The sequence below is a fragment of the Strix uralensis genome, chromosome 16 (genome assembly GCF_047716275.1).
Source record: "Strix uralensis isolate ZFMK-TIS-50842 chromosome 16, bStrUra1, whole genome shotgun sequence".
Classification (NCBI taxonomy): Eukaryota; Metazoa; Chordata; class Aves; order Strigiformes; family Strigidae; genus Strix; species Strix uralensis.
Window position 1 is genome coordinate 11,158,765 of NC_133987.1, and position 17,663 is coordinate 11,176,427.

Genomic DNA, 17,663 nt, shown 5'->3' on the forward strand with positions numbered 1-17,663 from the left:
CCTCTGATTTAAAGCCTATGGGGTATCCTGGGCTGGGGGTTTTAAAAGTACGCCATAATTTCTCAAATGCATTGATTGGGGGATAATCGTCTGAATGTGAGGGGATTTACCATGAGGTTTTCAGGGTGCTCATCTCACACATTCAACTTCTGTTTCCTCACAGAAGCCCAGAGCTTCAGTTCCTCTGTGAAAAAAAATTACGGGACCTCAGAAGGGCTTTGTTAATTAATTCTATACATTCAAAACAGAATAGGATCATCTAAGATAACAAATGATCCAGTAAAACCAAGTTTTTGTCAAAAAGTACTTTCCAAGGCAGACCTTCTTTTGGCTTTTTTTCTAAAAAGTAATTGTATTTATAAGCAAGCTTGTTGATTAGGAGTGTGTCCTTTGTATTCCTTCTCAGTGCTCTGGTGTCAAACTCTTATCTTCAGTCATATTCAGCCACTGTTAAAAATGTGCCTCTCCTTAGCAAAGAAGCTATTGTTCTCAAGAGCTTCAGTTTTATTGCTTATTCCTGAGATCCCAGCCATCTGAGCCACTGCCAAAGGTAGGTGACTTGTTCTGGGATATCAGCGTGTTCTGTAAATGGCTACATGGTCCTTGGGCACTGGAAATAACAGATTTCTGATGTGAAAAATACAACTCAGAGTGACAGTGGGCCTAGACAGACTGCAGAGTGGCTCTCTGCAGCCAGAAGTTTAGTTTGGACTTCTTCTTTTATTACACCTGTGACAGACATCTGGCCCTTGCTGCTAAAATACACCTAAAGACAACCCCTTGGCACACTACTGAATGTCTAAAAAGCCTTCTTCTCCACATTGCCCTCCTAACAAAGGCAATAACTGTGAGAGAAGACGCAGTTATAGGTACCTGAAACAGGGGTCATTTGGGTTGGAGGAAGATCATATCAAAGGAGTAAGACCTCTGCTCTGCCCCATTTTCCATTAATAACCAGCTGATTCAAATGGTATCATGGGGAGTCAGGTGACGAACATTGCTTCTTCGGTGTTGTGCCTCCATATTCTCCCCAGTACATCTGAGCTGAGATACAACTGGTCATGCCAAACCTGGCTAAAGTGGGTATCAACCCCCAGTCAAAAAAAAAGAGGGACATGGAGTTAGTGATATGAAAGACTAAGAAACCCCCCAATTCCCTATTGAGGAAAACAGAGCAAACATCCTTCAGAAGAATATTGGCTCTTACTCTCTTCCTAAAATGAACAAACGGATGGATGGCAAAGGACTCAGATGATTCAGAAGGGTAGAAAAGATAAAGTGCTGCAAAGTGGAAAGTCAACACTATCAAATAGTGGAAGATATTATTCAAGAGCAGATGGAAAAGAATAGAGGTTAGAAAGAAAGACATCTCTTGCAAAAAATAAGCAGTGGAGAAAGTACACTTAAAAGGGCATGTCAAGAAGGAAATTAACCAAGAAAATTTAAACAACCTTGACTAATTGAGGTATAAGTATGAGAAATATTCACATGAACATGTTCCTGAATCCAATATGAAACTGCTTCCTGCACAAAAGACTGATCTGTGGGTTCAATAAATGCCTCTGAAATTGAAGACAAAAGGTAATTGAGCAGTTGAGGTTATAGCAAGGAGATTAGTGGGACGTAACAAGGATCAGCAGGAGGATTCGTTTTGTTAACCTTAGAAATCAATGACCTGGAAAAAGGAATGTTCAGCAAAACGATGAAACTCACTGATTCAAAACAAGAGTCCAGTGAGCACAAAGCCAAAGAGTGATTAAATTCAGGTGATAAGCAAGAGTGTGAGCAGATAAGAAGTTTATGCAATGAGAATTATTTCAAGGAAATGCATTTAAGGATAAAAATGTTCTGGAAAGGCAGAGTACAAAAACACACGGTAAAGCAAAAGAACTTCTGTTATTCTGTAATTTGCCATATAAACAATGGTATCAGTTTGTGCAGTAGATGTGGGGACAAATTAGCCCTTTATCTTAACAGCAGAGCATAAGGCTCAGTGACTGAATGGGCCGAGGCTTTCATCTCTGGAAAGTAGATTACACAGCCCAAGCTGTGACAACAGTTTGAATTTACAAGACCTCTATTGCTTTTGCTGGATCCTTAGGAATGGAAATTGTTTCAGCAAGAGGAAGGTGAAGAACTTCATCTTTAAATGCTCAGCATTATTATTAGATAATCAGCCAACTCTTCACCTTGATTTTGGAGAGCCAGTGCCAGTTTCCGTGGAAACTGAAGTGCTATCCTGCAGCTGTCACAAAATTGTTTAAATCCTGCAGATCTCAGCTTTGACAGCACACCAAGCACCACAAATGTGGATTTTTAAATTGCAGCCACCAATGTGGGGAATGCAGAAGTTCCAGAAAGTTCTTTCAGAGCTGGGTATACTCATTGCCAGTGTGCATAATTCCTATGGCTGCGTGCATAAGTAGAGCAGTCACAGCATGTAGTGGGTTTTGTGCAAAGTACCACAGTTGCACAACTGACACAAATACAAGAGCAAATTATACTAGAGCACTAGTGAAAGACTACCCCAGCCAAATAAATTTCTAATGCATTTACTGACAGCAGTCCTGGGAGGCAGGGAAGTGATATTATCACCATTCACAGGAGGCAAAGGGAGCCATATAGAGATATGGAGCTCGCTCCTGCAGAGGCAGGTGTAGATGCCTGCATAGAATTCACGATTAAACAGATGAATGCACCATGCAGACCATCTACCTAAGCCTGGTTTTTTTACAGTCTGTGGAGCAAGGTAAGCACTACATTCAGGTTACCTTTTACAGACACCAACTTAGGTATTACGCCTACCTACTGCAGCTGTAACAGGGAGCCTGGGCATAGTACACGCCGGTGGAGTTGCGATTTGTGGACTGCACAGCAGGTGTCTCCCACTGCACAAGAATATTTCCACAATCTTCACACTCCCACGATGGCAGGCGTGAGCCGCTGGTGAGACTTTCAGTGAATATTTTTATGCACGCCTCGCTGTGGCATGTAAGCTAAATGAACAACCAGATTCGATAAAAGATGCATATTATTCACAATACAAGTACTGTAATTTTGAGCGCCACCCCAAGCAACTATGAGAAATGACTGTGTCGATCACTATGCACAGAAACACTTGCCCCATGAGGGGTGAGCCCTGCATCTCTCACTGGAAGGCGATGGATGGACAGACTGAGCAAGTTGTGCAGGCACTACCGCTCCTGGGAGAGAACTTTCTGTGCTTTATTCAATGCCCTTGACACGACAACACCCTGTTCCACAGTCCCTTATGTCAGTGGGACACATGCTGCATGATTAGAAACTGGTGGGACTAGGCCCATTCCTGTGAATGAAAGCAGTATCATTTTCCATAAAGGAGAGTGAAGTTTCAATCTACAATGAGTTATCCTAAATTAAGGAAAATGAAGAAGAAATCAGCCCACAATATAAAACACAGCTGAGTGTAAGCATTTCTTGAAATCTTGAATGGAGGTCCCCATTGCTTCAGTGGAAGGTCTCAAAAACGAGAAAGCAGAAGCAGCAACAAACAGGCACATTCAGGTTTAATAGTTCTATAAGCTCAGTCCTTCCTGGTAATATAAATTAGGACTCTGGCATTTAAAGCATCTTTTTGGCTACAATTTAGAAACAAAATGAAAACAGACCACAGCAATAAAAGCTCTGTTATCTGATCAACAGCATGTATTTAATAGCAAAAAAAAAAAATAAAAATTATGCCATAGGTTTTTAATGTCTTTTCAGTTTCCTGACCTTAATCTATTCTTCTTTCATTATATGCAAAGACTTAAAATATTTTGAATTAAATCAAAAAGAAAAAAATAATCTAAAAAATCCAAACGCATTTGCTAATTAAACAGCAATGCCCTTACTTTCATTCAGGCAATCTTGTTACATTACAGTCTTCCCATACTAATTAACTTTAAGTTTAATAGATTTCTCTCACCACCCCAAGCTATGTAACAAAACACAACATGCTCAATTTAACGAAAACAAGCCAATATTGAAACTGGCTGGTTTGATTCTGCTTCATCAAAGCACTCAAACACATACGTAAGTGCAAACACTTGGAGGAGCAGACTTGGAGAAGCAGCTCCTTGGGGTGGTGGAAAGGGTCCGAAGGAAAGATAAAGCCTCGCTTCCATGGGAAAGCCCAGTTCTCAGGACATCAGATGGCCTACCGCAAGCATCTGCATCTGGAGAGCTGGTGTCTAATGCAAAAATCATTTCTTAGCCCACTACTGGATTTTTTCCACGTGCAATAAATTCACTTGCAATGAAACCAGAGCATTTTCACGGGTCCCAGGGGACAAACAGGACTGGTTTATGACAGGCAGCACGGCGTGTTCTCTGCCACCCCAGGTGAGTGCCCCATGCAGGAATGCTGCAGCCATAAAGGCAGATAGATCTTCATTTCTGAACTGAACCCCAACAACACAGAGCAGTTCCTGGGAGGCTCTATATTTGCATGTTAAAGTGTTTTATTGTATTTAATTAGACCATTGAAGTAAGATATTTCTGTTACAAAATAATCTATATATTGTGGAGTTGATCAAGGTTATAAGCAAATAAATTTGATTTAAAACATTGTGAGAAAATTGGACAGCAGTCAACAAGACAGTATTAGAAAATGAATGGCAGCCCTGATCCTGGGGGAGAGAGATGGGTCAATATAGTCCCCCTATGCCACCAGGGAAAGACTTACATTTTTGTTACAGCTTGAGTTTTGAATCCGAAATTATTCCAGGTAGCTCCACTTGTGGTATTTTGAGTTCTTACTTGTGATTTTTTTCTCCATCTAACAGCAGTAGGATAGTAATGCTCTACCCTGTCAAACAACTGCAAGATTTCACTTATGGATAAAATTATTCATGCTCGGTAAGATGAGTGTTTCATATCACAGGTCCACCTCCGCAGGAGTGAGGCATCCATTTCCCATAGATATCTCACCACAGATAGGAGTTGCATTCTGAACTATCCTTAAGACCGATCCAGGCCACACAGCTTGGATGGGGAGGAGAGAACTTTCAGAGGCAAGTGGATTTGCAAATAGCCATTATTTTATTCTGGTTTTATTCTTTTCTCTCTGTTTTGTTCTTTCCTTCCTTTTGGCTTGGTAATAAGTAGTGGGGAAAACCTGCTTGCAGCCAGAAAGACAGCGTGTAATTAAAGGTGAAGTATTCTATTTAGTTCTTTGGGAATTACGTCCTTTTTCATAATACAGTATGTGAAAAATCAGGTAAGAAGTGCATACATTTTTTATGAACAGGAGGACCCTCAACTATTACTAATGAAGTACAGAAAGAAAAGACGGGACTCTCAGTAGGGAAATATCATCCATTAAATGCCTCCCTGGGGATCAAATGACACAACTGAGAGACACTAACTGCTTCCTACATTTCTATTGGTACCAGCAGGATGCCTATTTGTAAAGATTTGTGCTGCCTGTACTCTGTTAGTGTATGATGCCACATAAATATTTTCTGACCTTTGCAGTAGGTATTACCCTTTTTCTCCACAGACCAGCAGCCTGATTTTACCTTTTAAAACCATTGATCCTGCTGAAGAATGAGCACAAGAGCAATCCTGTGAGTGTGCATAGGCCCACTGAAGTCAACGGACCTGCTGAACACATGTTCTGAATGTTTTCTGATCAGGGCTTTATGTACGTCACCTTTTACAACAAGACTTCCATGATTCTTTTCGTAAAAGCATACCTGCCTTCTACTAAATACCCATCACCAAAGATCAAAAGGCTTTTGAAATATGTCCCCTAAGAAGAGCAAAATATGAGAACTTAGAAATTTGTTCATTTCAAAACTGACTAATCAAAGGCAGCTCTTTGATCAGTAAATAAAGTCCTCAGTTCCAAAACCATGAGCACTTTAATAGGGAACAATTACATCCCTCTGGGTATATTATCCCTGAGGCATGTATTGGGCTCTCAAGGGTGTCACCGTTGGGGCTGACCAGGACTCCAAGGCACATCTGCTTTTGATTATGGTACCACTTGAAAAGTCAACAGCTCCATCCCATGTACTAACTGCTGCCTCCGTTTGGCTTTCCAGAGTATGTGGTAATGTTTGCACTAGAGCTTCCTGTGTTTTTATTTGTGTATATACACACACACATACAGACATATACATGTATTGTAAAATATCCACTGCCATTCAAATGAGAAATGTGCAGTGATTCCTTCCTGCGGTGGATTTTACATTACTCCTATTAAAAAAAAAAATGTAGTCATAAATAGCAGAGATTAAACAGCAATGTCAAGGTCTGAGAGGAGAGATTACATATCCACATCCCATCCCCATCCCATATCCGCAGATGTTTGCAGCCACTGACAGTCCTGTGATTTAAAGAGCTGTTCTCCCACATCATTACAGGACAGGCAAACGTCTGCCACAAATAATCATCAACAGATCCTACCCTTCCCTGGTGAGCTTAGTTTGGATCAAATGGAGCCTGTTCAAAATTTGCCATGCCTGTTGCAGAGGTGGCCCCAGTTCAGTGACAGGTGAACTGAAACTGTCCTCCAGGGTCAAGAACTCATCAGGGTGTGAGATGCAATGAGGACACTTAATAGCTACACTAACCCAGCAGGAATTCACCCCACGTGCACTGCTCATTTTGAGTTGCTACAAGATGATGAATTGTCAATGACTTTGGGAGGGTCACAGTGCAATAGGAAAGCGACAATATACAGTTGTTATCATTAACAACCAGCATTCTGCTGGTTTGCACACCACAGACAGAACACAGATGTGCAAATTATGTAAAAACAAAATAATTCCTGGGGACCAACTGTCATAGAAGGAGAAACACCTCCAAAGCAAGCTTTTAAATTAAAAAAAGAAAAAAACATCAGCAATATCAGGACATTACAAAGGGACTTTCTGTCCAGAAAAAGATGGAAGGCATAGCATCCTTCGGGGAAATATCAAAGTGAAGCAAGAAGCATAAAAAATATGAGGCAATTCTATGGTTTTGAAATTTTCTGAGTAACATCTGTGCTTCTGTAAAATATACTCCTGAGGGCCAAAGAGAAAGACAATGGTAACCCCAAGGCCTGTGTACAACATTACAGGGAGTTTTCAGAAAAGGTGGGTGTTGCCATTCACTGGCAGTGAAATGCAGCAATCTAATCACCCTCTTAAAGTGAGAAAGCTAATGCACAGCAAGAGGGATGTGAATTCACAGCTCGTTAGTTCCTCTGCACTCCTTTTTCAGGTAGATGCTCTTCCATGCAAGGTGCCCTTAGCCTCAGAGGGCTGCCCTCCTCCCACTCCAGCTGTGCCATGGGAGCACTCGCTAGCGCTTGTCCCTGTCCCTGCACTGGATCTGCCACACTGAGCATTCCCTAATTCACATCACCCAAATCCCTGGGGCCAGCTCACGCCAACAGCATGGCCAGTATGTGCCAGCCCTACTCATGCTGCCGACCAAAGGGGTACATGCTCATGCAAAGCCCTTCTGCGGCAGCCTCTGGCAGCGAAGCACTAGGGAGGATCTGGATCAATAGATCTTCCATTGGCTCAGCTGGGCCTGCAAAAGGGCATCTGTACAGGGCCTCACTGTGCTTCCTGAGTAAAGCAAACTGCTTCACACAAAGCAATCCAGAGCCTTAGCTGATGTGCTGTCACTTCACACCCTGGTTTACTTGCTACTAATTGTTTACACAAGCTTTGAGCTAACCTCTCTGTTTTCTTCCCTCTCTCCCTAAACCAGCAACTTTACTACCAGTAATCCCAGCAATATAGTATCTCCTGGGTGCAATGAACATACAGGAGTCCCCCTGCAAACCCCGGATGTGTGGCCACCATTCTGCTATTTATTACAGTAACATGTTGCAGTGTTTGAGCCAGCAGAGAAACTTGAAACAGAGCTGAGCAGCCCTGTTAGACTCAATCAACAAATGTTCAGCAGGTTTGTCATTTCACAGAACCTCATCTCTCTTCTGTTATATCTCAGACTCTTTGGGAGACTTGAAATACCAAATCCCATGCTAATATATGTTCAACCCCAAAATGTTAAACTCACAGAGGATCACAGAGTCACAGGATAATACAGGCTGGAGGGGAGTCCAAGAAGTTGCAGTGTCCCACCTGCTGCTCAGAGCACCACCAGCCTGAGGTCAGACCAGGTGGCTCAGAGCTTTGTCCAGTCAAGTCCTAAAAACCTCCAAGGATGCAAACTTCACAGCCTTTCTGGACAGCTTGCTCCACTGCTTGAGAGTCATCACAGGGAAAACTGTTTTCCTTATACTCAGTCTGAACCTCTCTCATAGCAGTTTACGCCTGCTGTCTCTTATCCTCTCACCACACAACCCCATGAAGAGTCTGGCTCTGTCTTCTGGAGAGCCTTTATTGTCACACAGCCTCTTCTTCACAGGTGCAAGACTTTGTATTTGAGGACAATTTGAATATTGAATTTCATATGGTTCCCGCTGGCCTTTCAGCCTATCACAGTCTTTCTGAATGGCAGGTCTGCCCCTAAGCTACAGACAGGTAGAACCTGGAACTTGATGTCACCCGAAAACTTGACAAAAGCATGCTCCATCACCTCCTCCAGGTCACTGGTTAAGGTCATAAACAGGACAGACCCTGGAGTACTGCACTTGTTACATGCCTTTGAGTGTGACCAGGATTGATGCGCCTAATCATCCAACCATTTTTTTTTAATCCATTGAGTTGTCTGTCCATCCTCTAGATAGAGGAGTATCTAGGAGACTGTTGAAAGCTTTGCTGAAGTCAAAGTAAATGACAGGGAGGTTCTTCCCTCATCAACAAATCCTGATGTTTTATCACTGAAGTCAATCAGGTTGGTCAGGCATGTTTACTCTTGGTCAACCTGTGCTGACAGCTCCCGATAACCTTCTCCTCCCTGTGCTCACAAGCGCATCCCAAGAGGAACAGTGACTTGATGCAAAAGCTATGGAAAATTCAGATATCATCAGATATTTGAATTCAGCAGCACCAAACACAACGAAATTTAGATGTATCTACAGTCAAAGCATCTTTGCTTCAAAGATGGATATTATGCAGCAGATGGGCCATAGGTTGGCTGGTGCCAGAGTGAGCCCTCTCCTAACTGAGCGGGACCTACCAACTAATACAGTTCAGTCATAAGATGTGATGAAACAGCTCCATCAGAAAATCACACTTGAGAATAGTTCATGATTAGCACTAAAAACTTAGTAGTTTTAGGCAATGAGTGCATTTAACCGACTGTTTCAAGAAGAGACATACAAAATAATTTTTTTGAAATCTTCCTGCTACCCTAGAAATTGCTGTTTCTTACACAACATCCCAAATTTTTATGTATACCATGGCACGTTCTTAGTGCTGTATAATCTTTAAAACAGATGGGGCTTGTTTAGTTCCAAAGCTCTTGAGTATGCCATTTTTAAATATGAATCTGGAAAATGTCCACCTAATTTATGCCACAAAGTTAGCATGATTTCACAGCAGCTGGATATGTTTCCCTAACTCATATACTCCACGAACACAGCCTGTACCTATATACACACATCTATCTTTAAGACAGATGCAGAACCATGGAATGCAAATGTTTCATCAGTGTGCATGTGGGACAGCATTACTACTTGCATGAGATTTTACTTGAGGTTTTAAGGCAGGCTATAGCATTAAGGATTCACATTCACTTCTTTATCTATGCTGCACATGCCACACTTCTGAAACTGTTGTAGAATTTTTTGAGAATTTACTTTCTTATTTTAAGCAAGACAATTTTTTATATTCCTTTAGCAATATAACCAAGTGCCTCAGTACCATCTGTCAAATTACTCACATGGAGCCATAAAAGCATTCTAAAATAATCTAATATGCCTTTTATTTTCTGGTGAGTGCCACAATTTAAAATATTTCTAATTCAGATTTGACATGGCTACTAATCAGCACTCAATATCAGAAGACAAATAATTATTTTCTCTTTCTAATGGTATGCAGCCCTGTAACTTTTCAAAGAATGCAATGTATATGTTACCAGCCCAGCACTGAATCTCACAAGTCATGAAGTTTTGGAGCATGACATTGTATTGTTCAGATGTGGGAGAGCCTGCAGAGCCACAGCCGCAACATTTTAAATGTGATATATTTTTTAGCCTAGAAATGCTGGAGATATATGTGGCTATATTTTTTTTTAAAATTGTTTCCTTTCTCCTGAAAGGGAAGAAAGATTGTTAAGTGGTTTTATTGTGGCACAGAAGGAATCACGTTGGCTCTGAGAGGAAATAACATTGCAATCAAAAAGCCTTCAAGAGTGCATCAAGGATCCGGTAAGCTGCACTGAAACTACTCCTCGGCTTCCCTCTGCGGATTCAAGGAGGATGAGCTTTGGTGCTCTGGAGGAGTCAGAAACACCATGAGGGGAGGGAGGAAAACAGGGGTCCTCACATTTCACACCTTAAAGTCAGTTTACCTGCAAAACGTTCTGGAAGCTAAAGCACTGATAACTACAGTTTGCATTATTCTCCTCTCTCCAATACCTTAATACAGCATTTAATGACAGGTTCACTGTGACAGCCTACAACACAACTGCCACACAATCTGACAAGAAAACAACTAAGTGGCTTTATCTTAGGTGGCTTAAGCAGAAAATGCACACAATATAGCATTTCTAGCTTTTCTCACGAAACTCTGTCAATGTGCCTGGACATTTTCAGAAGCTCAGAGAGCAAGCAAGGCCATGGGTGCTACTGAAAGCCAACGAAGCAGGAGGGGTCCTGCTAGGAACAATCCTACCTCTGCTGCTGAAAGTTATCCTTCTAGGTTCCTGCTTGATCAAAATGGCTTTTACGAAGTGAGTAACCTAGGACTGCCTCACTGCCAGAATTTCACTTCTCTATAATGCACCTTTGCAGTTCTTTGTCCTGTTGGGACTTTTATAACAACTCTGTTATTAAAAAAGGTTGCCAGAATACCATGCTAGCTGTACCTTTTCAGGCATCTGGAAGCACTGCAGGACTGCCAGTAACCCAGGACAAGTATCACAGATGTTCTTAGATCACAAAGCTCTACAGACATACAGTAAACATATATGCGCATCCAAACATTTATAGACCTATGATAAAGTGCATGTTCCACCCATCTCTGACTACTCCATAAGCACCGCAGATGAACTCTCCCAGTCTCTGTTCTAACATTCAAAGGAACACAGAGGTTTTCCTACAACACCGTAAATGGTACAGACCTCTAAGCAAGAATATTAATTTCCACACACAGCTTTCTACACACTCTGTGCAAAGTCTCCATTAAAAGTAGTCACTTGAGGTTCCTTGTCTCTTGTCCCTGGCTAACTCAGCTATGCTACTGCCTCAGAAACCTGTAGGAGGGATATGATGGATCCAGACATTGCAGATGGGAATGACAGCTAAATAAAGCACTTCACTTCAAAACCTACCTCATCGCACAGGAAACTCCTGTGTAGACAATCCTTAGTCATCATTGTTTAAACCCAAGACAGGGATTTTCATACACTTCCTCCTCGCTCCTTCATATGTACTTTCCTTCAAAGCCCCAAACAGACAACATTCACAGATTTGACACATCATTGTAGTCACACAATTTCTAAATAGTCTTGCGTGGTTCAGACAAAATTAGATTTTCAGAACTCACACTGATGTCAAAGGACCCAAAAGAGACTGGTGATGAGCAAGAGAGAACAGGGGTGGCAAAGAGGATAAAGCTGATATTTTGAACAGCAAGCTGTCAGGCTGGTGCTGGGCCACAGCATGGAACAACTTCACCTTGAGAGGCACCTGTGTCAACAAAAAGTGGTGGTCTCTATCCCCTGGTTCCCTTATCTGTCATCTCATGTGAGCCAGGCACTGCAACCTGCTGCCTCCCCAGGGGCAAGACACTATGATGAGCTGGATCAGTAGCATGCTGACTTTGGATTGGAAACATTTCCCATTTATATCAGGTTTCCACTGGCATGCTTAATGTCCGATTTGCAAACGTATATGTATTCTGAAAGACTGTCCTTGACAGATTGCCAGCTCTTGTGCTGAGAATTGAAATCCAGAAATCCAGAGTTGCTAGGTTCTGTGTGGCTTGCTCACTCTCTCTCACACACACACACAAAAAAAAAAAAAAGTATTTCTTTTAAGAATAGAAGGTTCCTACTGAAACTGTATCTGTTATGGAAACCCGCCATCCCTCCTAAGGGTGCTGCCTTATGGAAAGCCACAGCCTAGAGCCGTATGCGACCAGGTCACGTCATGCAGGGATACATGCACCACATCCAAGCGGTGCTGATGGGAGCTGGCTACAGATTGCTGTCCTGGAAGAGGGACCTGCCTGTTTCTCAGCCCATGTAAAAGGACTGAGCCCTAGCCCTCACTGTGTAAAAGGATCTGCCTGTGCTATTTGAGCTACAAGAGGAATCCCAGCGGTTCAAACATGGGAGCATGTTTTGCCTTGGCATTAAGTCAATGACAGTGGGCTGGGCTATGTTAACCTGTCTTACACTAGACAGGATATTTCATAAGCAAGATGAACATTGAGCAAATAGGGACAGGTTGCAAAGCCCTCCCCCATTTGTTATCTAGAGGCTTCCCACACTCCATACATTAAACAAAGATGAGATTTTCCATTGTTTGAAACCAGTCACAAAGATGCTCCTCCACCCTACAACTCTGCCTATTTCCAGTGCACCTCCAACTTTTGTTTTCAAGCTTGAAATGGTGTGAGGTTTGTGTGCCTTTGCAGTTCTGCTCTCCAGTGGGAACCTGAGAAGTTGAAATACTGCAGAGAAGCGTGTCCTCACAGCGGTTTCAGCCCAGGCTTGAAGACTCGTGACATTCAAACGGATGAGAGAAGCTTTAGAGAAGTGTCTGAACTTCGGGCTACTCTTCGAACTGCACTCAGACGCCAGCCTCTAAGGAGTTCACCCATCATTTTTAGAACCTTATTAACTAGAGCTTAAGGGAAATAGCTATAGATTTTATTCAGCAGGGACATTCTGCCGTGTGAAGCAATGCTCTCTGCATTCATTTCCTTTTCTGCAGTGTTTCAGTAGTGAACATTATTTAGGCATCAGATCCGAACACAAATAATTGTACAATAAAAAACAGTGACTCAACAGGTTATTGCCACAATAACTCCTACATCTCCACTGTGTACAGAGTTAGCTTGGCTGCTCACCCCACTTAGGAAGCAGATGTAGGTAGTGCCATTTCTAGTCACTGCTACTCACTGTGTGCCATTTATCATCCACTAGACAGAAGCACACGTCGCTTGGTCAGTGCATTGTTGAGACCATAGGGCATACTCTAAACTGAAGGAGGGAAGAGGGAAAGCAGACCTCTACTTATAACTATTAGCAAATGCTTCATACACCTCTCTCTAATGTTGCTTCTCCCATCCTTTACTTTGCAATTAAATACAGAGCTTCTGCCTGGAAGCTAGAGCAGTGGAAGCACTTCCATCCTGTCCTACTCTTCACTGTTGTGTTTTCTCCTTCGATGCCCTCTTTCGTTTGACTTTGTATCCGACAGCCAGAGAGATGGGGGCATCATTTCCTAATCTTCCTTACTAATTTCTGCAAGATTCATGAAACTAAACATGAGAAAAGGGAGAAGGAAACCATGGATTCATAGATACAAACACTCACATTACACCTACAAGTTTGCCACAATACCCATCAGAGAATGCAGACCTCAAACTCCACAAAGAGATTGTGCTTTTAAAAGTTTGCATAATTACAGAGCCTGACAACCTTGTCAAATTCATGCAACATGATGGAAAATCCCGTATCTCTGCATTACAGCTTCAGCTATAGTTACAGCAGCCTGGAAAAGACTGCTGTAAGACTAGGAAATAACCTAACAGCTTTTCAGCAGAGTACAGTCACCTAACTCTCCTCTTCTGTTACAGTATCAAAGTCTCTGCAGTTTACATTTCAAAGACAAGGAAAAAACCAAACAGTGAGCTAGGGAGGGGGCCAGCATCCAGAGCAAACCTATGCAGTGCAGCATTTCTCCCTGTCTTTCCAGTCACCTCAGAGGTCCCCCCAAAGACACAGGGAATTACAGAGCCGTGAAAAGGAGCAGGACTGAACACACCATGTGTACAGGCAGCACAGCCATTGCTGAAATCACTCTGCACGCAGCCATTTCTGTTCATTTGACTTTTTAGAGCTTGTGACTCCCCTTATAGGAACTCATTACAGCTCACTGCAACAGCAGCCGCTCACCCTGTCACATCTCATTGCACGCCAGAGGAGGCTGCCCTTTCATCTCTGTGGTTTTTTAAGCTAAGCTTTAGCACATCAGGGGAACATCTTTGAAATCCTCACTGATTCCCACTGGAAACAGTGCCAAGTGAAAGAATCATTTCCCACGGACATTTTCTTTCCCCGGGGCCACAAGCAGGCTCAGCTCAGCCCTGCTCACAATGTCATCTAGAAACAAAACAAGACCAAACCCCAGTTCTCCTTCCCTTCCAGCAATATTTTCTGAGTCTGTCCAGAGCCAGAAAACTTTCACATCCCAGCCCCAGATGAAGGCACAGTGGTGGCAGAGGGCAGCAGCAGAGCTACCAAGGCAGCTCTGACAGCTTTTTGAAGCCCATTTAGCCGCATCTTGGACATTTTAGCCCAAATTCTGTGCCAGAGCTGGGCAGGAGAGGTTTATGGTTTGGTACTTTGGGCTGGAGCATCCCTGGAGCAGGGCAGCAAATGGTGCCTGCAGACACAGGCACCGCTCTGTGCACTGCTCATTCCTGGGACATGCCGGGCTCCACTGCCGGACCAAGTCTTCCCTTCACCCATCATCTCAGTACTTTTCGTATCGAAGCAGCATTGGGAATAAATATTTAGCTACAGCGAGGAACCTTGTCTCATTATCTGTGTGGCCTTTTTGATGAATTATGAAGAGCTCATGCTGCTTGCTAAGCATGTTACAGATGCCATGCCACAGGCAGAATTTTTTCGTATTTTTGTTTTAAGTGAAAGAAATATTTTCTGGAGGTTTGCTGTAAAATTATAGAAGATCTTTCTGCAACGTGGAGACTAAGTGCTCTTGCCAGCTTGGAAACACTTGTACAACACTCATGCCAAGCATGTACTCTGGATTTTGTTTTAGAGAATGAATGATCATTCTCTCTATCACGTCTATATAGCCTCATAGCCAAACCTTTTATTTTTTTCACAATCTTTAATTTCTCCTCAAAGCATCCCTGTGAGACAAGACATTTTATGGTCCCCTTTTTTCAAAGAGAAACTTTAAGATTTGTATGGATCACAAAGAGATTTAGGTACTTAAGTAGAAAGCAGAAGCCTAAATCCCACTGAAATGAACCAGAGATAAGCTCTCAATAGGACTGAAATGCTTTAATACTTCACTAAATTTCTGCCTAAGTGATTTGCACAAGGTCACGCAGGACATTTGGAAAAACAGCTCCAAACTCCACAGCTTGCTCAATAATTACTCTCCCTGTGAAGGATGTAAATTTAGTAATTTTGCAAGGTCATTGGGGAAAACAAGACACACCTATTGTGTTAGCTAACCCCAACAGGCAGCAGGTATCTTTGCTGGGACATAACGTATCAATGCAACTATTCTGCTTCCCAGCTTGTTTGGAGGTAGCCTGGAAATCTCAGCACAGGACTGCATTGTACCTGGCTGACGTCACCTAGACCAGGGCAGAGACTTGAGCCAAAATCTCATGAGTTCCATCCAGTTCCTTAACCACAAGGGCAGTCCTCCCCACGTCATCCCTCTTCCCTCTGGGGGGGTCAGGATGAATGAACGGTGCCTTTTCAAACACCACAGAGAGTGTTTGATGTGGTGGGGCCTGAACTGACTCTTTCAGAATTGCTGAACCTCTTCCATCCTCATAGAAAAATAAAAATCTTCAGATTTTTTGTTTTAAATTCAGATCTAGTTACTGCTGAGCTCTAGAAGCAGCATGTACACACAGGAAGCTTTATGCCTCCCTGACTGGTGTCAGGCAGAAAGTAAATTATTTATGAAAGCACTCCATGTGAAATTTTATTTTGGATTTAAAGAGGCAGGAGTGATGGGAAGGATAGTTTAAAAAAAAAAAAAAAAAAAGTTAAAAATGCATCCAAACCTTAGTCTTTCAGTTTTGCTCAGGATCCACTCCCTGCTAAGACTGGTTGCACAGAGGCATAAATATTATCTCATCTCTATTTACATGGATAATCCCATTCACTTCAGTGGAGTTGCTCCTAATTGCCACTGATTTATACAGGATAAGAACCAGGATTTCTCAAAAAACATCTCTGGTGCCAGCACTTCAGGGTTGAGTGGGTGTTTGCAAATGCAAACCCCCTTTTCCTCCCACCGTCTGATCCACTTGTAGCTTTTCATTTTCCATGCACAGAATTCCTCAATCCATTTCTTAAATTAGCAGTAGCCAGACAGCCCCAACCAGCCATTGCTACACAAAATAAAATTACCTGAAATACTGAGCGGCTGCAGAAGGACTAAGATCCCAAATACTGGAATAAAACTGACAGTAACATCCCAAAGTTCACTAGGTGTCATTTCAAATCAAATATTTCTAAGTGCTTGTGGCTTCGAACAAAGCTCATCACCTTAACCATCACCAAAGCTTTAACCTCTAAAAGCACACTAAAGGCAGGTTTTTGAAAAAGAATGAGCAGAAGTCATTCCTTGAGATCAAGCCCTCTATTTGTCTGGTACCTGCACACATGGTAAGTCTGACTGGAATTTCACAGGGGAGTTAAATGACAAAACACCTCAGTAGCTTTTTAGCATGGCAGGGTCAGGCCACTAAAGCCAAGGCAGGAGCATGAGCCTCACGTGATGCATGATACAGCGTTGTGCATCAACTTGCCCACAATTTCAGGAGACCGCTCCAGGGAGCACACTCCAGTTTGTCTATTCCCACTGACATGATAAATCTGTATTTAAAACCTGGGTTTAGATCCTTAAATCATGTGCTTTTGCAGGATTCTCCCCCAAGTCCATGGTTAAGCAGTAGGACTATGCTCACACTGACTACAGTTACAGCTGCCTTCAGTTCTCATGAAATTATTGTGTCTTTGATAACATCTTCCTCTCTTTCATTGTCCTAATTCAAAAATATTATTGAAATGTAAGGAAAGAAAAGGAGTTGAACTATATGTCTTTATACATCCTGCTACACATGGTAGGCTTTACACACACACAGCAGCAGTGCAAAGAATACACAGCTTGGAGACACACTTAAAGTGTTTCATGTGGTGCCAAACTCTGGACCAATCCAAGATTGGTAACACCTGAATAAAGGCTCCTGGGTTGGTATCACATGCAATGCTTGGACTGGCCTCGCCTTTGGGTTTTAAATCTCAGAGTCTGTGACATTTCACCTTATTCAGACACATGGATTTGTTTTGAGGCTTCCCTGCAACACAATTAATATATAATTTTTCAAGTGTCCTGGGAAGAACCTAAGAGACTGGCATCTTCTTTCGGTCATAAGCACCAGCATTAGCAATCACTGTGCTAAAAAGAGCTCCTGCCCTTGACTTGGATTCAACTTTCATTTCAGAATGAGTGGTGCAAACCACTGTGCAGAGCTTGCAATGCACCCAGCAAAGTTACTTCTTTTATTACAAAACTGCTCCAATCTCATACGGAAAAACAGCTCTATATTTCTCAAGCTGCT